Consider the following 26,962-nt stretch of genomic DNA (forward strand, 5'->3'; position numbering starts at 1 on the left):
GAAAAAAGCAACTTGGTAGGGAATAAACTCCTCTGTCAAGCACGAGTGCTAAAGGGTATATTATTGTGTTATGGAGGAAAGGGAGGAGATTATTTTTACTCATGCTTTTTCTTTTCTGCCTGTCCCCTTCTCCATGTATTATCAGTTGCTGTCAGAATGCTTGTCTGTAATTTGGTTTCCATGATTGGGAAGAGAAGTGTTTGATTCTTTCTGTATTCTATAAAATACATGACAAAGAGACAGCAGCTGCACCACTCTCTTTCAAATGAATCTTCACAATCACTTTTCTGACACTTTTCTTTGGCTATCTTGCCTTCACTTAGGCACCCAACATTTCTTTGCCTAAAACTCATCAGGAGACCCTCATTAGCCAGCCAAGCCCAGAGAGGGTAGTGACATGACTTGATAACTCAAATGATTGCAAGCACAAAATCCCATTTATGAAAAATCAAAATAATGATAAAAATGAATGTATTACTGAGGCATTTTCTTGTGATGCCCTCATTCTGTTACCTCTTTAATTTCAGTCTCGATGTTGCTGTTGTCTTTACTCATTCTTTTACTTACTTATGTTAGGGTACCTATCTTATTTGTAAAACTCCATGTATTTCTATTAAGAGTAATTAACAGCTTCCAAACCATACTGTTCACCTTTCTGGAACATTGACTCAGTAGTTAACGAAATACATCTTCCTCCTAAGAGAGATTAACTCTTTGACTAAGTACTTTGAGGAAAAGGAAGCAAGGGAATAAGAGCTGCAGGAAGTTGTCCTGTTTTCAGCTGTAACAGTTACTTTTCTACTTCCTAGTAGCTGGTGCAGTGCTGTGTTTTGGCTTTAGTCTGAGACACTGTTGATTACACACAACTGTTGTACTACTGTACTTACTATAATCAAGGACTTCTCAGTCTCTCATGCTCTGCCAGTGAGGAGGGGCACAAGAAGCAGGGAGGAAGCAGAAACAGGACACCTGACCAAAACTAGCCAAAGGGGTATTCCATACCACAGCACCCCATGCCCAGTATATAACCTGGGTGGAGTCACCCGAATGTCCAGCTTGTTGCTTGGGTTAGGCTGGGTAATGGTCAGTGGGTGTTGAGCAATCGTATTGTGCATCACTTGTGTTTATTTTTTTTTCCTTTCCCTTTTTACTTTTATATTCTCTTACCTTGTTATTTCTCTTATCATTACTGTTATTTATTCTCCTCCCCATCCCACTCGGAGAGGGGGAAGAAGAGTGAGTGTGTGAATGAATGGCTGCATGGTGCTGAGTTACTGACTGGACTCAAATCACGAGACAAGTGCACAAGTAGTTTAGCTTTCCCATCCAATGGGTTGCTCAGACTATTGGAATTGAGGTTCATTTTCACCGCAGCAGAGTACTTCGGTCTGGACTTCTGGTCTCCTTGGGGCAGTTGGAGCTCCTGCTCCTACATATAGCTATCTGTGATATACAGCATATTTCAAGGGTCAATGCACCTTCAATGCAGTAAAGATGATTTGTTGCAGGCAGGATAGAAACATAGCCAAGCCTTGCCTCTGTCTTCTCTGCTCTTTACATTCTGCTCCTCCTTGCTGCCATCACCCGTTTTCTAAGACAGGCCACCTGTCATAGTAAGCTTAAACAAAGTATCATTTGAAAAAAAGTATATTCTACAGTGTATTAATAAAATTAAACAAGATAAAAGTAGCATACCTGAAATATGACCCTTATCTCTAGTGGAGTTTCCACTGCCTGTCCACTTCACAAAAGCAGTCAGTGCACAGTATATTTGTCCTCTGGCAAATCCACTAGAAAATGTATTGCCAATCCTTCCACAGTTCACATCCAGTTTCTATTTCTTCAACAATTTGCTTTTTGCTTTTATGGCTAAAAATATATCTCTTCTATCTGGAATAAAAATTCCTGGCATTGTACTGGCTTATTAAAACTATATGCAAAATGTTATGCTGTTATTAAGGTGCTTAATAGAGAATAATAACATGTTATGTTATTATGATCATTAATAAGGTGCTTCAAGAGAGCAAATTTTGACCTCTTCAGGAACCAGCTTAGTAAGGTTTCATGGGAACCTTATAGCTCTAGAGGGGAGGGGGGCCCAAGACTCTTGGTTGATATTCGAGGATCACCTGCTACAAGTGCAGGACTGTTGCATCCCAACTAGAAGGAAGTGCAGCAAGAGGGCCAGGAGACCTCCATGGATGGATAAGGAGCTGCTGAGGAAAATCAGAAGGAAAAAAGAGGCTTATAAAAACTGGAAGCAAGGAGAGGTGGTCTGGAAAAAATACAGGGATATTTTCTGGGAAGCTAGGGACCAGGGTAGGAAAGCGAAGGCCCAGTTAGAATTAAACTTGGCTAGGGATGTGAAAGATAAGAGGAAGGGATTCTATAGGCACATTGCAAATAAAAGACAGACTAGGGACAACATGGATCCTCTCCGGAAGCTATCAGGAGAACTGACTACCCTGGATTTGGAGAAGGCTGAGGTTCCTAATGACTTCTTTGCTCAGTCTTCATTGTCAAAGGCTCTGACCTCACCACCCAAGTCTTATAAGGCAAAAGCAGGGACTGTGAGAATGAAGACCTTAGACCCACTGCAGGAGAGGATCTGGTTTGAGACCATCTTAAGAACCAGAACGTACACAAGTCTATGGAACCTGATGAAATCCATCCATGGGTTCTGAAGGAGCTAGCAAATGAAGTTGTTAAGTCACTGTCCACATAGGGGAAAATGGACGGCCTAGGGAACTACATACCAGCCAGTTTCACTCTGTGCCTGGCAAAATCTTGGAACAGATTCTCCTGGAAAGCATGCTAGGGCACATGAAAAACAAGGTGCTTGGTGACAGCCAGCATGGATCCACTAAGGAGAAATCCTGCCTGAGCAATTTGGTGGCCTTCTGTAATGGGACTACAGAACTGATAGACAGGGTTGATATCATCTACCTGGACTTGTGCAAAGCATTCCACACTGTCTCACATGACATCCATGTGTCTAAATTGGAGAGACATCAATTTGATAGGTGGACCACTCGGTGGATAAAGAACTGGCTGGATGGCTGCACACAAAGAGCTGTGGTCAATGGCTCAATGTCCGGCTGGACACCAGTAATGAGTGGTGTCCCTCAGGGACTGGTGTTGAGACCAGTCTTGTTCAACATCTTTGTCATTGACATGGACAGTGGGATTGAGTGCGTCCTCAACAAGTTTGCCAATGACACTAAGCTGTGTGGTTCAGTTAATGTGCTGGAGGGAAGGAATGCCATCCAGAGGGACCTTGACACACTTGTGAGGTGGGCTGATGCCAACCTCATGAAGTTTAACCATGCCAAGTGCAAGGTCCTACACATGGGTCGGAGCAATCCCAGGCACAGCTACAGGTTGGACAAAGAAGAGATTCAGAGCAGCCCTGCAGAGAAGGACTTGGGGGTGCTGGTCAATGAGAAAAAGAAAATGAGCCAGCAGTGTGCGCTTGCAGCCCAGAAGGCCAACCGTATTCTGGGCTGCATCAAAAGGAGCATGACCAGCAGGTCGAAGGAGGTGATCTTGCCCCTCTACTCTGCACTCGTGAGACCTCACTTGGAGTATTGTGTGCAGTTCTGGTGTCCTCAACAAAAAAAGGACATGGTCCTGTTAGAACAAGTCCAGAGGAAGGCCACGAGGATGATCAGGGGACTGGAGCACCTCCCTTATGAAGACAGGCTGAGAAAGTTGGGGCTGTTTAGTCTGGAGAAGGCTGCGTGGAGACCTCTTAGCAGCCTTCCAGTATCTGAAGGGGGCCTACAGGGATGCTGGTGAGAGACTATTCATTAGGGACTGTAGTGATAGGACAAGGGGTAACGGGTTAAACAAGGGAAGTTTAGATTGGATATAAGGAAGAAGCTCTTTACTGTGAGGGTGGTGAGGTACTGGAATGGGTTGCCCAGGAAAATTGTGAATGTTCAACCCCTGGTAGTGTTCAAGACCAGGTTGGACAGAGCCTTGGGTGACATGCTTTAGTGTGAGGTATCCCTTCCCATGAAAGTGGGTTTAGAACTAGATGGTCTTAAGGTCCTTTCCAACCGTAACTCTTCTGTGATACTATGATTAGTTGTCAGTTGATTTTGAAGAGAGTGTAGATAAGTATTTGTGGGAACAGGAACATGACTTTTGTACCTTCTAAAGCCTCAGTAGGACACCTCCACACTTTGGGGAACTCAAGTCTTCCATCACAACTGAGGCATTGAAGTGACTTCACAGCAACTGCAATTTTACATTTGTGTTATTAGCAACCAGAATTCTGTGGTTACTTAGTTTGTCAATCTGGCTTCCACAGTCTTCTTCCTAGATCTACAGGTATATTCTATGTCTGTGACATAAGCATACCACAAGCTCACAAGGAGCAATATAAAACCTTGATCTGTAGTACTTGTATGTGAACAGAATATTTTGATCAGGTCAAGATATGTTATGTTTCTTGCATGTAGCTAAAACATCCCTTCATCTTTGCCTTCTGTAGGGTCGGTTGATGGACAATAGAGCACTGTGAAGAAGTCTGATAATGGAGGCTATTAAGTTTAGCCTACTTGTTTTGATTTAAAAAGCTTTTTGTAGGAAAGGGAGGCCCAGAACCCGCCTAATTCGTGCATTTTGTGGGATTTTACCATTAGGAAATAATGACTCTAAACAGAATAAAGCTTTTCTTTACCATGACACAGCCTTTTCTTCAGACCCTTGGAGATTTTTAAGCTGGTGTTTTAGGTTTGTATTTCTAGCTTTGAAAGATGGTAGACATCACCTCAGGCATGTTTTAGCCTCCTGTTCAGTTCCATTCATATCAAGAAAGGAAGCTATTCATATCCCAAATGTGATCCCATTTAGCTCTTGCATAAAATAATAATGAACTTTGCTGTCTTTATCATTACAGAATCACAGAATCTCAAGGGTTGGAAGGGACCTCGAAAGATCATCTAGTCCAACCCCCCTGCAAGAGCAGTGTAACCTAGAGTACATCACACAGGAATTTGTCTAGGTGGGCCTCGAATATCTCCAACATAGGAGACTCCACAACCCCCCTGGGCACTGTTCCAGTGCTCTGTCACTCTCACAGTAAAGAAGTTTTTCCTGATGTTAACGTGGGACCTCCTATGCTCCACTTTACACCCATTGCCCCTTGTCCTGTCACTGGACATCACTGAAAAAAGCCTAGCTCCATCATCCTGACACCCACCCTTTACATATTCATAAACACTGAGTCTCCTCCGAGCTAAAGAGACCCAACTCCCTCAGTCTCTCCTCATTAGTTTAAACTGTGTTTTTACCAGGGTGTCTTCTCTAAAGTGCCTGCTTACTTATGCTGTTTAGTGAAGCTGATGCTTTCGATAAATTTATCTCAGGACTAGCTACTGGGCACCATTCCATTACTGTGATGACACTCGTGATTGTATTGCTGAGAAGTATGACTATATGAAACTTATTGGAACAATGTATGTAATGAAAACCCTTCATTCTCCTAGGGGATCTTCACCTGAAGGTGCCTGAATTTGGCTCACTAGTTGAAAACATCTCTTATAAATTCATAGTTTGATTTGTATGATGAGCACACCCTTGTTAATTCATTCATTTTTTTTCTGGTAGAGTAAAACTCTTGCTCTTGGGAAAAATGAGCAGACGATGCCTCAAGGACTTAGAGCAGCCCTGGGAAAGCATCTTACATTTGTGGTTTAAATGCAAATGAGAAGACAATGTAGGCACCTATATTCGAATGACCTCCAGAAAACCTGCTTGGACAGTCACAGAATTCTGTAGAAGCAGATACACATGTCCTTAATTGTTTTGGTGCCTATGTCTTCTGTAAGCCTGTTAGTAAACCAATTTTTGCACTCCCTTTCCCAGCCCAGCAGGAGGTCCTGTTCCCTTTTGTTTTGCCCATCCCATTTCTCTATTTCCGTACCACTGACTTTTGCATCCTTGTCTCCACAAAGAGTACAGAAAACAGTTTGACTATAAATAGGGTCTTTAGGCAGTTTTGTTGCTGCAGGAAACGAATTTAAGCTGTTTGGGATCTAGAACTTGCTCCAACCACTAGAAAGCATTGCCTTTACCTGTGCCAACCAGGTCGTCTTTTCCCATAGAGATAACCTGGATGTCAGGAGAACAGATTTTCTGGCCTCTTGCAACACCATGCAACATTGTTGCCCAACACAGTCTGGTTCCCCTATCTGTAGGAAAAGTGGAATTTTTATTAGGTGCCTGAGCCTGTGGAAGTCTGTGCCATCTCCAAGGTGCCCAGCCTAAGAAACTGAAGCTCCCAAATCTGGCTTATGTTTTCTGCTCCTGGTATGGGGCATTTTGAAGTGAAACATAGCTGAGAATTACCACATGCAAGTCCATAGGTGAACCTGGCTCTAAGAACTGGACCAAAGGCATCCTTTCTTTAACAGCTGAATTTTTCCTTTGCCATTTGAATATAAGGAGGAGTAATAACAAGGCAGACCTTAATGAGGTTTGATATTTCCAAATGTCATCTCTTCTGGTTTCATGCATGCTTGTTGATTGTTCTAACATCTTAATTAAAAGTGTAACTCTAATAATGAACTTATTTTTAGACTGTTTCTCTGAGCAATGCATATTACCAAAGGACAAGCAATTCAGAAAGCAGTTAGTTGTGGATCAACAGTGACACAGAGCACTTGTGTAGTTGCTGGGGGTCAGTCAGTACATTTCTTTCACACTAGTGCTAGTCAATCACTTTTGTTTTCGAGATTAATTATGTGTCCTTTCATTAAAAAACAAGGCACTCTGGTTTCTTACATTTCCATTTCACTTGTGGAAATAGACTTTGCTGGGTGAATTTTACATTAGGGCTTTGTATATTTTGGGCTTTATTTTTTTTGGCAAGGAAGTGGAGAGAGCTCAAATACTCTGATAACCTAAGGTGTGGGGGGGCTGGTCCATAATTTCTGTATATCTATAAAGAAAGTTGGATAATATAACTCCTGTTGCAGAGGTGAATATTTTGCCACGCTAATGTCATTGTCTCCTTTCTGTTCATGTTCTACAGTTTTCTGTAAAATCTGAAGCAGTGACTTTACTCAACACCTGCGTCTTTAGCAGCCAGTGCAGTATAATTACCTTTCTTGAATATTCTATAGAATTGTCAAACAGCAATTTTCTTTTACAAGACAAGCTTTTGAATAATGTGGTTTACATACAGAGCTTAACATCTCTTACGTTGAAAATCTAATTATAAGTATCCAAAATTTACAGCATGTTTGCTGTTTTATAATTCAGTCTACATGAAATTGCTAAAACACAGCACCTTTAACATTTATTCTGGAGCTGAATTAGCACATTCTTTATTGGACACTCTTTCAGTGTTAAATATAATTAATTCTGTAACAATATTTTTTTAATTTTCTTATTGTGTTTAACTTACATTTCCAAGCATAGGTATGGAGCAGTTGTAGTCCGAGACTATTGATAGAGGTGTCTAATGTTCTTTTACTGTTTTTTCTTTTTTTTTTATTTGCTGAAAATTTATTTTTTGTTGGAAGAAGAATCTAGGAAAAACAGTCTGGTATATTTTTTTCAGTTTTGTGTATTATTCATTAGATATGTACTGCTGATGTTGATTGATTAGATCAAACTGTAGGTAATTAGCCAGAGAATCTTAGAGAAAATCATGGCTTGAATTGTGCAATGTACCATCAGCCTAGTCAGGCTACTTCCGCTGTTCCAGTTATAGAAACACGATAGACAGCCATCTCGACTATCTGAAGCGGCACAGCCTCAATATTCTGTTAGGAAGGTGACATTAGAATAGGAAATTAACATAACATTGTATTATTTCTTACTGGTGCAAGCTGTAAGCTAATGTTATGAAATGTTGTGAGTGTATGTACAAAACTACCTCTTACAGAAATTAAAGAGTATCGTTATAATCTTCCAGTTGTCACTCTGGGAATTCCTGTGTTGCCACACATTATTTTCAGTGTATGGTAAACTACATTTTCTTTCTCAGTTGCTCTTCAGGAATTCAATTCTTGTTGCCAATTTCTGTCCAAGGTTTTCTAAATCTTTTGTGTCCTTTTTCTAAACATGTTCTATTATTAAAAAAGAATCCTTCAGCTATTTACTCTACAGCTTTCAGTGAAACCTTCTTCAGCTTTTCCTTTCAAATACCATATTCTATGAATACATAAAATGTTCAAGTTGAAAAATATGTTTAAAGGCTATTCAACATCTCTCTGATATTAATCGTAATATGAGACAATTGCTCAGTTTATGATTCTATTTTCTGCAAGTAAGTGTAAAAATGAATCTTTTATATTTTAGCCCAATTGTTAAATTTAGTTATTTTTTTCTTGTTTTGTTTGAAGATGTATGGCAATGTTATCACAAATTCTTAAAGCTCTTGAATGCATCCCCTTCATGCTGTATATTATCAAGTCCAGTTTAACTCTTCATTGCCTCTTCCAGGAATGAAAAAATTCTCTGTGGTGAAGAACACAAATATGTATAAAATAATGTACTTCAGTTAAAATGTGTTATTCAGGTTCACTACTGGGAATAAGTGACATCATATAAATGGAATTCTTATGATGGCTTTCTAAAAAGCATTCTTTGAAGTGATCCATTTTGAGTAAAATGTGCATATGTGCTGGCAGTAAAAACTGTATATTTGAACTCTACTTCTTAAGAGAATTCTAGATTTTAAAACAAATACATAACAAAGAAGTGACACTGTTTTCCTCAGCAACAGCTTAAATTTTTATGTGGCTTAGCTCAGAAGATCTTTCATGGATTAAAGAGTAAGAACAAGTTTTCTCCATTACAAAATTCTCATTTAATCCTTATCCACACTTAGTTTATCAAATTAAATTGGACAAGATTGATGCAGGGGCTTTTTAAGCTGGACATCATGTGTAAAATCGCTAGACAACAGATTTTAAAGGGTGCCCACCATGACTTGTCACATCATCTTTCCTCAGCCTCAGCTGCCCTTGCATAGTCTTATCCAGGGTCAGGATTCTTCTTGGTGTTACACTATGGACCACTGCAGAGAAACAGAGCTGTGACACAGTCTCCAGCAGAGTTACTTATTACATCCTCAGCCCCCTTCACCTGCCTCAGCCATTCAAAATAACATCACACCATAAAATATTCATGAACAGCCCAGTGCTCCAGCCAGGGCCTCGCTTCTGCAGGTGGCTGTTACATCAGTAATTGCCCGATACTTCCCTCCACAGCGTAAAATTGTTTTCATTATGTCATGCACACAGAGCCAAGCAAATCCCTCTTGAGTGGTTTCCCAAGGGCTAGAGGGAGGTAGTACTTAACTTAAACAGGCGCTTTTGGCTTAGATTAAAATAAAAAGACAGAAAGAAAAAGCCAGTGAAAGCTCATCATTAACTCTACTGCTAACTGCAACAAAAAGCAGAAGCTCATGCAAAACTCTCATAAAGATTATCCTAAATGTCTCAGTTACTAGGAAGAGCTTTAGTAGCTTTAGCTGTTCTTACGATACTTTAAGCTGTTTCAGGAAGAGAAGAAAATAACTTTCCACCTGACTGAAGTTCCCATGGTTTGCAGTGCAAGGCGATAAGCAGGTTTCAGCAATAAACTCCTGCATTGTGAGACAATAATGCACAGTCAGGTCCCCCCATTTTGATTCAAGGGTGTCTTTTTCTTTCCCCCCTGTGGTGGACTAATCACAGCTCCACTTTGTTTAATTGCAGCAAAGAGAGAAATGTGTTTAAGAAGTCATTCTGGCCCTCTTTAAATGAATGCTCAAGTTCTTCAAAGACAACAAACAGGATGCATAATAAATAAGATTTAATTTTCAGATCAAAATAGGCAGAGTTAAAGATTTTATTGACTGATGTGGGAGAGAGAGATGCTTCTGAAAAGGGGAAGGAAAAAAAAGAAGCAACAAGTGGGATTAAAGTCTTGGGTTTCATGCAGCACAAGCTGGGTTTGCATGGTGGGAGGATCAGTACAGGAATAAAATCTTTCCAGAATTTGTGGTTGGTAGCCTGCCGGGCACTTTGCTTCTGATAAAAATGCCTGTAAAACTATGTCAACCCCTTGATAATTGACACAGATGCATCCACTATAGTTTTCAAACTAAGACCTAGAAAACCTTGGGCACGATGCATTGTAAATTATGGCTCGGGGTCATGAACTCTGGAGTGGGGCGGGGGGGGAGGGATAGACAGAAAAGCATTTATCAGTCAAAAGTTTTCTTTCTGAGTTTGACATGACTAAGCTACAGCCCAAGTGATTGGGAAAGAAAACCTTTTAATCCATTATGTTAAAACTGTGTTGTTCTTTTTTTTGTTGTTGTTGCTCTTCGTTTCTAAGTTTGATGTTATGAACATATCTATGGGCATACTATAGCAGCAGAAAGTAAACTCCTGATAAATTTCTTCAGTCCTCTTCTTTTTTGGGGGAAAAAATTAATTATAAAAAAAATCTTAATTTATTGAGTATGCTATGTGCAACATACAATGAGGTAATTTTAATTTTCCTCAAATTACTTACTACGGCCTCATATTGGAAGGAGCACAGACTACATAATGTGATATATTCTAATTAATATTGATATCATCTGTATTCTACCTTTCCTGATGTGAGTCTCCCAGGCTATTTTTGAATTCTATCAGAAAAGAAATTGACATGCTTTTCCTTAGCATCTTATGGCTAAAGTGCTATGGACATGGTTTGATGCCCATTCATTGCTAATACAACTGTTCATGACTGTGAGCTGTGAGGTCTCATAATTCTGAGTAGGAATTTGGTGCACATAAAATGACCTTCAGGAGCATCTGCTGCTGGCTTTTTTTCCCTGTGTTAAGTAGGATATGTGAGGTTATCTGAGATACTGAAAAGCTATACTCAGAAAGTATTTATTTTTTTTATAATGAATGATGGAGTTCTTTTTGCTTGTGGCAGCTATAGCCCTTTTCTGAATACAGCAAATGACTGTTTCAAAATGAAAACCACTATGTGTTTGAATGTAGTATTATGCCTAGTTGTTTTTTGAGTGAAAGGCGGCTTTAAAAAGTTAGGTATATCATTGCCAAAAAGGGCTACATAGTATTGTCAGCATTTTGAGAAGGAATAGGTCCTTTTTTTGCTGAAACTCTATTCTGGACAGCTGTTAGTGACTTACCAAACTTTTCATATGGATATGTATGTTAATGACAGGCAATGAACTGGAGATGAAGAGACCCAAACACAGACCGATCTCTTCAGTGCACATCAAAAGCCTTTACAAAAGGAGCAGTAAAAGAGGCAGTGATGGTGGAGCCTTCACTTTTGTACACTGAATTAGTTCTGCAAGCAATGAAACTGATCTTTTCTACTTGCCAGAAAAGTCTGGTGATTTTTGTGAGTGCTCATTAGCACAAGAGGCATTTGTGAAGATAATTGACTGACGCTGATAGTGCTGGCTGTCACAACAGTGCCAACAGTGTATGTGTGTATTAATAGTTGTATTTTTTCCCCCTTTCTCAGATATAATGCTTACTGAAAGATACTAGCTCTCTAAAGATCCATGAGCCCATGTGAAGCAGGGATTTTAAAGAATCCCTGCTCAGGGAATGTGTCTGTCTTGCTCTGCTCTCTGCTTGGAGTTTATGTGTGTGAATCTTTGCCCATGGGCTGATGGGTAAAGAGGCTAGGGAGGTGGAGATGGTGCAGATGTAGACAGATAAGACTCCTATAGCCTTGTGAGGGGTAAATATTTGAGCCTCACCTTATAGGAAAGTGTTACCAGCACAGAAATGGCTGCAAAACTGAACAACAATCAGCATGGAAACAACCCATGCAATGTTGGTCTTAACTAGACAAAGAGATCAGTTGGAGAAAAGCAGGTTTGTTTGCATGCATACTTCGCCTCATACAATATAGCAGTCACACAACAGATTCCAACCATATGCATGAGCAGAATGCTTGAAAATGCACATCTTGTGTGTCATCAGATAGATTCCGGAAATACCCAGTTTCAGAATTGTTCACAAAGGGAGATGCTGTTTTGAACAGAGCAATGCATCAGCAAATGCATATGCCTGGGAGCTGTCGTATGACTTCTAACACCTCTCAGCTTCACCAGTACAGATTCATGGTATTAAGACATTTTTCTACCAGTGTAAATAGAAATTGAATTTGGCTAGTAACCTCTTGTGTGTTACTGAATTAATTATGATCAACAGTGCACAACTGTGTTTTTATTTGATATTTCTGATGACAATAAAAACTGAGAAAAAAAAAGTAAGGCACATCAATAATTGTCTGACCTGGTATTTTAGTTACTGGAAAATTCTGAACTGGCAAAATTAACCCAGGGAATTGATGCTTTCAGTCAGTCTCCAGACTCTAAAATATTTTGAAAGAAACACTTCAAAATTTGTCAAAACGGCCTTGTAATATAGTTGAAAAATATAAAATTCATGGGATTTGGTTTGAAATATTAGGTACTTTAATACTTTAAATCCCACCCTGCCCAAAATCAAAAGGTCAAAATCAAAGTAGAATGCTTTGGGTTTCTTAACATGGGGCATTGTATCCCAATGCACTTGATTTTCTTATATTTTTTTTTTTTAATTTAGAGCTTTTTAACTTTCCATTCACAATGGGAAACCAGTTTGAAATCCCAAATTCTAACAGGACAGGGAAGTTGCTTTCTTGTCCACCACTAGAAATAGCTCCCAGGAGTTTATTGATGTTAGGAAAAATGGAATAATAAAAAGATAGTAACTGGAAGTATGTTACTTTCAGCATATAGCTCCATTTTAATGCTTAGCACAAACCAGCATGTCAAAGATACAATTTGCCAGAAAATGAAGTCCTCTGTTTGTCATGTTGAATTTCTATTTAATTTGGTTTTCTAAATATATTTCGTCTTATTCTTCCACTGGAATACAAAGTCTGGATATTTTTGAATAAAGATCTCAGGAGTGAAGCAGTTGACCTAAAAGTTTTTTTAAAGGAATTTCAACAGTATTTCATGACCTGAAATAATTGTTGCATAATATTGTCACAATTTGAGCAACTAAGATTATACTACAAAAAAACTGTAATTTATGTGTTCATCAAAGTCTATAAAGAATCTGATTCTGTGTGTCTGTGTGCATGTGTGTGTAGTACCCACTGTGATTTGCCATATGGTTTTATTGATATATTCGGGAATACTGTATTATGAGTAACAAAAACTATGTAGTTCTTTTTTAGATAACAGCTAATGTATTTATTGATCTGTTGTGCAAAACAAATTTGTTTATTTGATACTAACAGTCTGAAGGATATTTAAGGCATCTCTGAGGTCAGTTAGTCTCTAACTATGACTGCAACTCTAAGGAATAGTAACAAAGGGACTTAGAACTCATTTTAAGCACCCTTCTCCCCCCCCCCCCCCCCCCCCTTGAGGGACAAGGGCTACTTATTTCATAGTGCAACAGTAAAACCTATAATTTTATCTCCAGACCTTCTACAAGTAGGACCTGCCTATTGCCTGGGGGGATTTCTTATTCTGATGTTTAAAAACACCTTACTCCAAACCTGTGTTAGTACAAACTTCTGATTCAGTAATGTCCAGGACATTATTATTAGTCTCCTGAGGATGTCACCTTAAGAAAAGAATTGCATGCATGGATTTGAAAGATGGATCTCTAAAAGTGACAAATAGCAGAGAGTATGCCAAGATTTTAAGTAAGATTATTAATGACCAGGATGTCAGTGCAGCAGTTGGAAATTCATAGAAAATTCAAATGATGTCTCTATAGATGGTATGTGGGTATTTCCATTTAAAAAAAGATTTAAATACAATTGTGTGGTTGTATTTTAGAAGAAATAACATTTGCACCGAGCTAGCACAGAGCATGTACCTTTGCACACATACGCACACTCTCTGAATTAATGGAAAAGGTAAGGTTGATTTCCCACTCACCAGATGAGGGTAACAACGTATGCCACAGCTAGAAATTGTATCTATAATGTTAGCCTACTGTTTGGAAAATATTTAATAATACATTTCAATATTGTTTTACTTCAGCAGACAGTACTCAAGGGCGAAAGTTCTCAGAACTGGCCACTGCTCAAAAGATATTTTACCATGAGCAGTATCTTGCTAGAATTTTTTACTAAAAACACAGATACCAATCCAGTGGTCTCTGCAAAACAGCATTCTGGTTTTGTACTCACTGTGTTTAAATATGAAAAAACAATTTCGGACTTCCTGATAGAAAGCATTACGGGGAGAATTTTGGTTTGAACGTATTTTTTTAAAACAGTCCCTGTATCTTCTTTAGCATCAGGTGACATTTAGTGTCATATTTTTTGTGCCTCATGACTGCCTCATGACTGAAAATCCATTAACATCCTCTTGTTAAAAAGAAAAAATGCACAGAAGCACCATTTCAGTTCTGATTGCCCCTGGAAAGCAGAAAATATAACATGTCAGTATTTCCTGAAACATTATTTTCTTAAATTGTTACATTTAAGAAAATACTACATTTCAAATAGCTGTCAGTATGAGACAACAGAATGTGTAAGAAGCCAGTCATCATTTTTTTGTTTGTATCAGACTAATCGCAGTCAAACACTTTAATTTTGTTAACACTTTAATAACAACTTCCAGAAGTGACCAGCCCTTCCCCACCTTGTCCTAACATGCACAACAAACTCAACAACCCAGCCAGAAGTTAGGCAGACTTTAATTCTGAGGACTCCTCCCTCACTTTCAGCATATGTATCGATATCCTGTGTTGTCATTGATCTGATGGCAGCCCATGCCACTGTAATTTTTATTCACCTTTCTTTACTATGTCAGCTTGCAATATCCATTCATGGTCTCAGCATAGCTTCTAAGAAGTAATCTCACCTGTCCCATAACCAAACTCTCTTATAGCACTGCAGCACACAGTTGGGAAAAAATTATTTGGGAAAAACCCCATGTCTGGCAAGCACTTTATTTGATATATGCCCAAGTGATTGTTTTATCCTGGCAGTGAGCCGGATAATCACACTCTTCCTTCCCATTCTTGTGGCAGAACAGTGACAGTAACCTATGCTGTAACCTGAATACTTTGCAGGCATGAGGTGAAATACAAGGGGCAAACCTCAGAAGGTTGAGGAGTCAGGTATCAAAGAGCTGGGTGCCCACCTGCTGCAAAATAAAAGCTTCTGGCACAAAGAGCTGAGTTTTGGAGTACAGGAGGAAATAAAAACTGAATTCTGAGCTGCAATTGCTTGGATTGGAAATTCATACCTCTGAGAGCTGATGTTCCAAATTTGTTGAAGACTCAGACATGAGTTATGTTCACTCATAATCCCAACAAAAAATAAGTCTAAGATTTGGCAAGGTGTTTTTCCCTGGGTTTTGCCAAATTTGGAGTACAGTTTATATAATTGTAATGACAAATACAGCACAAAATATTGGGTAAGCTATTTCAAAGAAGCATCTGTTTAGATTACTATGTCAAAGCCATGTTCTGTGCTGCAAGTGAAATAAAAATAGTATGTGGCAATCTTGGGTAGTATTATTACTTTACTTGATATTTTTACAGTAGAGTTCCTCCCTTTTAAGGATGTGACATGTTGGTATTGAGGACCTGAAAGCTGGAAACTTGTTCTGCAAGTGGAGTCTTCTGTGACACTTTTCCTGTGTGGGAAGCTACAGACACAGGTGGAGCAAAAGGTCCATCATCATTCTTTGAAACGTTGCTGAAATAAGCTCCAGCTTCTTAGCTTGGAAGTGAAATTTGTGATAGAATGTGCATTATGAGACTGAATAAACATATTGTATCTTTGCAAATACTGTGTGACGGCTTTATTTCAGATTAACTCTTAATGGGTCAACTCCAGACAGTCTCTTGCCAATCAGTTGAGTCACTAATACTAGAATGTACAGTCTATGATTTTCTCTTAAACAGAGTTACAGAATGTTCTGATCTGCTTTTTGTATTCTACGTGGGGACTGCTCTGGTCCATCTGAAACATGATCTGTATTACAATTTACATCTGCCTTTAAAGAGAAATCTCAGGCTTAACAAGGCAGCCTGTTTAACAAAGATGGGATACTGAAGACACATTGTAGACATCTAAAGTTGCTGGGAGAAGTTGATGCGGGAAGGTGATAGGCATTTAGCTAGCATCTCATTGTGGCCTAGTCAATGAGCATTAAAAAAATTCTCCTATGCCAGTCAAGTGTCTCTTGAAGATTTGTCATGTAAGCATAGACACCACCTGACTCAATATATGAATATAAGGACAAAGTCTGAATGGGAATAACTACAAATGGATGACTCTTCAAGCAGTATTGATTTTCTGCTTATCCCAGCATGCCCTTGGCTAAAGATGTCTCTGGGATCCTATAACTACCATCAGATTTGTTTAATGTGCAACATACTCTGCATCATGCTATTTCTAAGTTTAGCCAAAAGGCCTGTGTTAATTTCAATGCCTTTCTTTGTATGAAATATTTCACAAATGCCATTTATTGCTATGTGCTTGATTCTTTGCAGGGCTTCAAGACTATGATTTAATATCTTAGATTGTCTAAACAAAACCCTACTTAAAATTTGCTCAGGTTTGCTTAGAAACTCAGAAGCCCTGTAATTATAGGGAGAACTTGAAGGAGAAAGCAGTTTCATTAACACCAGAACTACTGTTTATGCCCATGAACTGTGTAAAACTGCAGTTTCAGAAATCATGCAGAAATAATCCTTCAGCGTACTCAGTAAGCCAAAATTGTAAAGAAGTGGTACTTCCATGTGACCTCAAGGATCAGACCCATTGTTTTCCTGTGTGATTTCTTCCAACCTTATATTACTTGATTTACAACATCTGATGTACAGCTGATGCAGCACCTCCTGCTCATTGCTCTAGCAAAGGAGCAGAGAAGTCAGGGCAGAGCAGAACTCCTGCTGGTGTCCTGGGATGTCAGTGGGGGTTCATCCTATAGATGCTGGGCTGTGCGTGGCCTCCTTTGTCTTTGGCTACCTGATAATTTTTTTTTATTAGGGATATAAACCTACCTATCTACCTAGAAATATACCCTTCTTGGCATGGACCTTTCATCTTCCCAAATAATTGGGATGTGCATTCTCTACTACATTGTGTGGATTTTTTTAATAGTGTGTTTGAAGGATGCCAGGTTGACAGTAAGGAGGCCTCAGGTCCTCACTTTATCCACAGAGCCGTTTCTGCCATTTGGGTTCTCAGCAAGTATTATTTGCACATATTTAACTTCAATGAGACCAGTACCCGTGCACGGCAGCCATGGCAGCTAATGTTTGGGAGAAACAATTAGCTGGATTCTGTACTGTTTGTTTGTTTGTGTTTGTGTTCATATTGAAGATGAGGAAAGTGAAACTTCATTAAATTGAATTAAATTTTATAATAGTCAAATGATTTAGGTAATAAAGGGGGACAGAGAAAGAAAATGTCGAATTTTAATAGCGATAACCTGTAAGCAGTGCTTTATCTTGCTGCTGCTGTTGTAATGACTAGTAATTGCAGCTGTCTAGACACAGGAACAGATGCAAAGTAGACTTTTATTATATCAGACATTTGCCCTACTATGATACAGTCTAATTGCCCAGAAAATATATTTCTACATGAATTATTTCTAATTTGATTTGAACTAGACCAACTGTTGTATTTTGCTGAACTTTATCAAGTGATAAAACAGAGCACTAAATTTCAAAACAGTTTCTGTTATCAATCTTTTTAGAGAAAAGGATGAATTAATTGAAACTTAAAATGGCATGTTGTTTTCCAGCAAATAAAATAATTTTCTTTCTTGCTAATTAAATTTTTGTTATTTCTTTCACCTGTGTGGCTTGAAAAGGAAAAGCAACATTAATGCTAATTTGTGGTTTATTAAGTTGTTTACTAGTGTTCCGTGAAAATATTTGAAACTGCAAGTTTAAAATGTGATTAGAAATCATGCCATTGTGAGAGATGTGAGGAATTCAATTTGGTTATTTGAAAATGTTGATCATTTAAATAAAATGTTTGTTTTTTTCTTTCCAATTGATTTTGTTTTCTTCCAAGAGTATTAGTACAGAATCCTGAATTTGTCAGCAAAAGCTGATAACCATTTTGTGTATTTGAAGAGAGCCTAAATCATCTGTCTACTGAAAATGGATAATCAATGTGAAAAAAGGTAACTCTTTGGATGCCTAGGTCTGTTGTTTTAAAAAGACGAGATTTTGTTGTGATGTGTTTCTGTTCATTTTGCAGTTTGTTTCCATATGTTTGTCCTATTGTATTTTCATATTTTAAGAAGTGTTTAGGAAATGCAGGGGAATATCTCAGTGCCTTTCACATAAAATGATGATAGTAACTCGCTTCCTCCTCCTCCCCATCCCCCCCCAAAGCAGAGCATACTACTGAAATTATTTAAATTGACTGAGCCTTTTAAGCAAGTAAACACATTTTAACTAGTTTTTTTTCCCCGATCCTTCCATTCATGCCTACTATAGAAATTAGCCTTCACTCTTCCTTCACTTACACATGGATACACACACTTGCATGGACACAAGAAAAATTTCTTTTCTCCTGTCAGCATTCCTATCCAACAATAGTTAGATTAGTGGAAATGAGGGCCTCCGCAGAGAAAGGACATTCAGCCACAGAAGGCTCCCTGCAGGAACAGCTGGTAGGGGTTAATGGCTGCTGAACCTCACAGCCAGGGCCTATTCTGTATTGTGTGTTCAACTCCTGGGAAGGAGGGAGACTTGTGACAGCTTCTGGGGTGCATGGGATCAGAGGTATAGCAGTTAGGTCAGAGACGTAGTGTTCGGGGGGAAAAGGCTAGCCGGGAATTGCAATAAAAATGAACTCTGCAGCAGGGACAGCGGAGGCTTGAAATCTGCAAAAATTGGGCGCAAATTGCCATGGGGAAACAGTAAGGGATTATTCAGTAGCATGGCTTCTAACCTTTTAACAACTGCGATATGAATTAAAAGAACAATTGGAGAGAGATGGGGGATGAATAATTCATATCTGAAAGTGGATGAAATCCAAGTCAGAGCTAAACATGCACCGCTAATGTATGTTATTTACGTTTGTACACTAACCCCTTAGAGTTCAGCTCTCTGGATTATGGTGCAGGCACTGTGGCTGCTGTACCAAGCATACCAGTCAGGAGGCAGAGTGATCATTCAGTGCTCAGCAAGCTTAAGCTTAAATAGAGGGTGACTAATAAGTATATGTTTCCCTTCAAAGTAAGTGTGTTTCCTACACCATCATGGTGTGCAGAGGACTGTCAGGTGATGTTGGAGGGTCAGGTCTCTTCTGGTGACCAGAGGACTCGCGTGGTGGCTCCTCCACTGCCTGCTTGTGCCCTGAACACACCAGGAAAGAAACTCTCAACAAAGTTGGGAAGTAATTATTTGATGGACTGAAAAGATCACTTCTGTGAAAACACTGAGATGTTCCTGCCCTCCCCATCCTCTCCCGCCCCTCCTCATTTCAGGATAGTTTGGCAGGATGCTGTGATTTTAAAGGGACCTTAGGGGGATCTGTATTTCCCCTCTGACATCTGGCTCCTCTCCATACAGGCGAAAACTTCCTAAATTTAAAGAAGTAACATAAAATGACAAAAGCCCTCGAAATCAGATAGGCCAATTCTGTGTGGAAACCTCCTCTTGCTCTAACTACCATATCAGTAATGTTTCTGTTTTGCTTCTCTTTTAGTATGTGAATGCCTGACATTCAGTAATATTAAAAATTGAGTAGTTGAGCATTTTATACATGAAAATTATAGCAAGATAAAAGCAAGTTTGCTGGTAAAGCAGCTCTTTTCCCCTAAATCCACTGATTCCCTACCCATATTACACTTTTACATAAGATATGGAGGTGGTGGGAGACACCAACACAGATTTCACCCAGTGGAGCTTGGGTGAAAAAGTTCAGTTGTAATTATCATTCCCTGGTTTTGTATGCTTAATCTCAAACTTTAAAGCCACTTAAATAGTTTTGCCTTATATTTTTTTACTCTCCATGAGTTTGCTTAAAGAAAAAAAAAGAGAGCAAAGGAAAAAAATATTCCATTGAGATCCTCACCAGCAGCAGAAGCATGAAAGATTCTATCAATGAGCTTCCAGTGAGTCCTTTGGAAGCAATACAGATGCAATACACTCATTAAAGTTCTTCTATTTGGATTGTAATGGCTCAATGAAAGTGACTGAGCCAGTGCCTGAAACCTTTAAAGAATATTTAAGATGCACTGAAGTGTGTCATGCCTTAGTACACCTTGACACAGTATCTTAGCTCCCAGAATGAGGATTGAGAAGTACAGGTAAAAACAACAGAGACATAACAGAACAATAACAAAAATGACTCTCTGAAGTACTGACACTGACAGCTGGATAAAATAAGCAAAAAAAAAAAAAAAAACGACCAAAATGACTTGCAGGCAGGAATAAATGAGGCTTCCAAACACTCGTGAGAGAATGCGAGCAATATTTATCCTCTTTTATGTTGTGGATACTGAAATACTGAGCATAAGTTACTTACCCAGACACACACAGCAAGGCAGTAGCACCTGTCACCACAAACCTTAGTCATGCCTTCTGCCAGGCTTGGCAGGTGTGCCTCTAAAAATACCCTTTTTTTCCCATATTCTGGTATGTTCTCTGTCCAAATGAAGGGTCCATTCTACAAACAGTCCTGTACATGAACAGATTCTAGCCTGTACATAAGCGTGCTGTTGATCCTGATTCCCAAAGCTGCATTCAAATTTACAGAGCATACAGATCCTTAAATTAGAGGTTGATACTTGGAACTGGGTGAAATTTCTGCACTCAAATGTCCATACTTCAGGTGACTAAATTGCTTGGAAATAGTGAGGATGGACCACAAAACTGGAAAGAGAAACAGGCAAATCAGCATACCTGGGCTAAGACTTCTGAATGTGTTTCAGTTCATAGATAATTTTTTACACTTATAAGAAACATCTGAAAACAAGTCTGGCTCAACTATAACTTAGAACAGCAGAATTAGCAGGTGTGCTTGTAATAAGATGCATTCAAATTCCCATTTCTTTCAATAAAAGAGAATGGAAAAATATGGAGTTTGTTGACCTCTTTGTGTTGTTATTCATATTGCCAGCATAAAAACACAAAAAGGTGCAAAATTAAGAACTCAGAAGGGAATTATTCTGATGACAGACTCTCACAGTGAGGGTTTGTTACATTTAGTAAACTCTTGATCTCCTCAAAGTGTAGAAATTGATTCCAATAATCTGTCGTCACATTATTTTAAATATAGATAATTCAGCTTTATGAAACAAATTTAATAAAAGATGCTGTTTACAAAACTGCAATGCCATTTTTTAAAACTACCATTTCAGATTTTATGGTGATATTCTGTACAGGATGTGCTATTGAAAGAGTTAAGCTTTTCTGACTTTCAGATACAATGAAATTATGACAGGAAGAAAATTGTACCATTTTAGCATGAAAATGCTTGTACAAATACTGTCGTTCCTTCCTTCTTACTTTCTTTATAATGCCTCAACGATAGCTAAGATGACAGACATTTGACAGGTATCTGTAAGCATACAACCCAGGCAGCTCATTAAAGTTTTTCTTTCTATGCATCAGCTTTCACAAAGGCAAAAACCCATTAGCATTGACTATTTTGCAGATTAGAAGAATTAAGGGCTTCAAACGTTGGCTTATACCAAGCAATGTCATTTGTGAAGTGATGTTTGCTTTATTATTTCCCTTTCTCTCCCTCTGAAACCAGACTGACATGACTTTAGCTCAACGTAGGGCGTAATGTGCAAACCAAAGGACTGGCTCACCGATGAAAAGAAACACATTCCCTTTTATACATGACTGGAATGGCAAAAAGGGGAGACTTTACATGTACTATTTAGGCTCATTAGAGTACTGATTATGATGGTTCTCCGGTGTAATCTTTAATCGACTTTGACACTAGATTTGCCCCGTTACAAATCCTGTCATGCAAATTAAGTCATTTGTGTTGTTTGATATGGAAAGATCTGCTATGAAATGAAAGATTAGTTCACAGATGAGGCACCAGAGACTCCTGCCCTTGTGCACCATGCAACTGATTACAAGGATGAGAGCATCCATTTTTACACTGCTGTTAACATTTAGGAAAGAAGATTAAATTAATGTAGTTTATTTCCTTCTTCCTGCATACAGTTATTTTAAGTAAGATTTCATAACCCTTGTTTTTATGGTATACAAAACTGGCAAAGCTGTTTAAATGTGATACCACCATTTTAAATAGGGAAACATACTTTTGGAGGCAATGTGGGTGATGGGTTGGGCATTTTTTTTTGTATGCCTTGAATGAGATACAGAGTTTTGTTCTTTTTTTTCAATTAGTCATGAAATGGAAGAGATTTTGCCACCATGTAAAAAACAGCAATGAAAAACTACTGCAAATTTTCATGTGCTAAAAATCCACCCTTTTGACTCATGATGTATAGGTTGCATTTTACTATTTCTGTTACTATTTCCTATTGACTATATGTATCTTGAATTGGTTATACTGGCTTGATAGGAAAGCTCTCCTTAAAGAATGAGGGGGCTTTCCTACTTAAAAACAGCAAGAGAAGCAAATGCTGCACATAGGCCCATTAAATATACATTTAAGTAAAAGTTTGGCTGCTGATGCATGTCTCCAGGCCAGCCAGCTGTTTAAAGATTTTAATACCTCTCACATCCAACTTGCAGGTTTTGGTTGGCATGGTACAGTTCATATACCTGGCCTTGATTTAGATAGGAAATCCTTTTCTGGTGACAAAGAATACCAGTCTTTAAAAGGATCTTTTGTTCTGTACTCTTGCACCAGATTGTTTTATATCCTTGAGGAGTTTCAGATGCACAGCTATCATTAACAAAAAAATTTAAAAAAAAAAATTAAAAAATCATGTTTATGTTTTAAGCAGATCACCTGATTTCTCTGAGAGGATGAGAACCATGGGTATCTCCATAATTTCAGACTGATATAGCCTGAATCGAAACAAACCAAAATAAATGACAAAATATTCATTATTTTCTGTTTTCATTAAGCATTCTCAACAAAGAAACAGCTGTGCAATATTTTTGTATGTTGCTATAGCTATATGGGATGGACATGTGGAATGTGCCTAAAACCATGGCTGGGAATATATTCTTTAAAACAATGGATTATTAAAAATCTCTAATTACACATCCTTTTGTCTTGGCCATTCTCTCTCTCTCTCTCATTTATAAACTATTTACCTGTCCTCTTAAAAACTGTACGTTAAAAGAAAGCAGCACTACATTTTGTCATTGCATTTTGCCATGACACGAATATTTCGTATGATCTGAGTGTTCTACTATTGTTTGGATGAATATGAATGCTGCATTTACTAAGATTCCCTTAAAAGTTCATGACACAAGCTGGAATTATGCTTGGAAAGATTATTCAAGATATATGTGGATAATTTAAAAATTTCAGCCTTTGGGTTCAACACACCTATTTTCTTACTTGACTGTTCCAAGATTTTGTGTGCTCATTTATTTACAGATCAGTAATGGTAGATACTTCTGAGTTACTGAAAAAAGCTTTAAGGATTAAACAATTTTTCATGGGAACCTTGGAGAAGAAACTGCACAAGACGTAGCTGCAAAAACTTGACAGGTGTTACAAATTTCAGACCACCAATGACTTCAATAAGCAACGGAATGTTTTACTTCATCAGTAATCAAAGAATGAAATAACAGAAACCTGTCAAAACTACCTTTATTTTAATACAGTATGTTGAAGCTTACAAGGCTGACTTTGTCCTCTTTGTGTCAGGTGACAGTCCTGATGAATGTAAAAAATACATCACAACAATTCACCCCAAAATCCTAATTTTACTGTTAATTTTATTTTCCACTTTATGTCAATGTATCCCTAAAATCCATCTTCTTTTAAAGTCAGGTTTTTAATGTGCTATATTTAAAAAAAACTATATGTTTTAACACAAACTGTGATGGTAGAACTTAAAAATAAGGATAATATAATGTAGTTAACATTTGAAAATTGCAAACATTAGCTATATGTTCTGTATTATTACTGTACAGTTATTGTGTTAGTATAAAATAGGTTGGAACATGCTTTCAGCAATCCTTACAATTCAAAGGCATTAGATGTCTATCAGCATATTTTAAGTACTGAATCTCTTTCTTAGTCCTGTTTGAAGGAAACATATTAACTTCTATTAGCCAAAATACCACAGGACTTATACAAAGGATGCAAATGAATCACATTTTTCTCTCCAGGCTCATTTGCCCTTACTGCTCAATGTTCCCTGCATTACAGTAATGGAGTCCATATAATGTAATAAGAAAAAGGTGTACTTTAATTAACCAAGTCATGCTGTGAATAAACTCTAATATAAATCACTTCTCTTTATTTGCATTTAAAAGTTGCATATATTAGCAATTTATATTAAGTTTATTGAAGTGTCTTAAGGTGTTCTTTTAGTAATGTGAAGCCAGGTCTGGTCAGAGGAAGTCTTGAGACATTAATATGTTCAACTACTGCACTGGCTGGCTGGATATAGGAATTAATGAGAAGACTGCTGGTATACAAGGGTTTTTTAAACCCCAAGGTAGAAATCAGAGTACATTAGTTAGACCTATTAAGCTACGCTACCAGTTCTCTGAGAAAAATGCTGGAAGCTCTATCGCTTAAGCTTATTTAAAACCAGTTTGGTTTAAATGGATTTTCCTGGTACTGGAGTAGTGTCCTGGATTCAGTGGTAGCAGTCATTTTTTCTTCTTCTTGGTAGCTGGTGCAGCGCTGTGTTTTGACTTCCGGGTTGGGAATGGTGCTGATAGCACCTATGTTTTTAGTTACTGCTCAAATGTTTACTTTGGCCAAGGACTTTCTGAGCCTCATTCTCTGCCAGGGAGGAGGGGAGGCTGGGAGGAAGGAGAGACAGGACACCTGACCCAGGCTAGCCAAAGAGCATTCCACACCATAGCACGTCATGCCCAGGATGTAACCGAGAGTTACCCGGAAGGGCTAGTGCTCTGGGGGGTTGGAGGAAGTATCAGTCGGTGCTTGGTCGGGCAGGGTGGGGTGCGTTATGGGTCGGCGGCTGGTGAGATGTTGTATTCTCTTCACTTGTTATTTCCTTTATCATTATTATTATTAGTAGTAGTAGTAGCAGTAGTGATTTGTGTTATGTCTTAGTTATTAAACTGTTCTTATCTCAACCTGTGGGAGCTACATTCTTTGGATTCTCCTCCCCAGCTCTCCGGGAGTTGGGGGAGAAAGGGGGGGAGTGAGTGAAAGAGCTGTGCGGCTTGGTTTAAACCACGACAAGTAGGTTAAGTCATTTAGCAATTTTTTTTCCTCCTGTGAGTGTTACAAGTCTATTAATGGCATCCTAGGCATTACAGCCCATGTTTTCCAGGTCTATTCAGACCCAAAAGGACACAGAGATTTTCAAAAGCATGAAAATTATTTAGATGCTTAATTTTGTTAATTTTGAGATAAGCATATGTGGCCCTAAAGTGTCTTTTGTTAAGTGTACAGGTCCAGGGCACCACTGTGTGGGCAGGTATGCCAAAGTCTGTAGAATTCTCAAAAATGGGTTGAACTATTGGTATGAGTAAGAGCTCACATGCAAGTTACCACAGAATTACAGAATTACAAGAATGGTTTGGGTTGGAAAGGACCTTAAGATAATCCTGTTCCAACCCCCTGCCATGAGCAAGGACACCATACACTTAACCTTGTCACCCAAGACTCTGTCCACCCTGGCCTTGAACACTTCCAGGGATGGGGCATTCACAATTTCTCTGGGCAACCTGTTCCAGTGCCTCACCACCCTTACTAAACTTCCCCTGTTTAAGTTTAAATCCATTCCACCTTATTCTGTCACTGCAGTCCCTAATGAATAGTCCCTCTCCAGAAGCCTTGCAGGCCCCCTTCAAATGCTGGAAGGCTGCTATGAGATCTTCATGCAGCCTCCTCCTCTCCAGGTTGAACAGCCCCAACTTTTTCAGCCTGTCTTCATACAGGAGGTGCTTGAGGTCCCTTATCATCCTCATGGCCTTCCTCTGGAATAGCTCAAGAATTAGAGAATCATAGGATCAACTAGGTTGGAAAAGACCTCTAAGATCAGCAAGTTTGTTACCCCAAGACTGCCAAGACCACCACTAAACAATGTCACTGAGGTCCTCATCTGCGTGGTTTTTGAACACTTCCACTGGGAAGCCTGGGAAGTCAGTACTTCCCTTTATAGACCATGCAATGTGTTTCTCTAACACTGAGAAGAGGTTTCAATCAATCTCCTCCTTTTCCCCATGGTCCTACTCTTCTCCCATCTAGGGATGTCACTGTTTCTTGATCCTTTCATTCTGGACTGCACCCTCCCTCCTTGACACTAACACAGGACATGGTGTGAATTGGCATCAAGGTGTCCCTGCCCGCCTTCTCCTTTTTCCTGCCTTCACTTATGAAAGCCTTTGCAATGATATCACTGCTGTAGTTCCCTTCAGCTTGTCTCCCTTTGCTTTGGCCGCAGCTCTGTTGTTTCACACTGTTGTCCACAGCACATGCCCTCCATTGCACTTACGAGTACTGCTGTGATGTGAGGAGTTATTTGCACTAACCCAGGAGATAAGGTAGAGAGAAATAGAGATGTAGATACAGATGTACAGTTATAGATGTAGACACAGCTATAGTTATAGATATAAATGACATAGCTATAGCTACAGATAGCTAAAGAAGGATGTGTCTCTATTTGTGCTTATTGTTTTGCCCTTGTTGTTTCCAAGAGGTGATTATGCTCACTTTCTACCAGAGCTGGGCAGAGGAGCCCAGAGAGATTTTCTGCTAGTGCATGTGAAAAACAAGTGTTTTGCCTAAAAGAGCAGTTTGTTCAAGCAGACACAAAGATTCCCTCATTTCATATAGGAGCCCAGCTGGGGCTGTCTTAGGCAGCCTACACCATCATCGCTAATAA

The sequence above is a fragment of the Melopsittacus undulatus genome, chromosome 1 (genome assembly GCF_012275295.1).
Source record: "Melopsittacus undulatus isolate bMelUnd1 chromosome 1, bMelUnd1.mat.Z, whole genome shotgun sequence".
Taxonomy (NCBI): domain Eukaryota; kingdom Metazoa; phylum Chordata; class Aves; order Psittaciformes; family Psittaculidae; genus Melopsittacus; species Melopsittacus undulatus.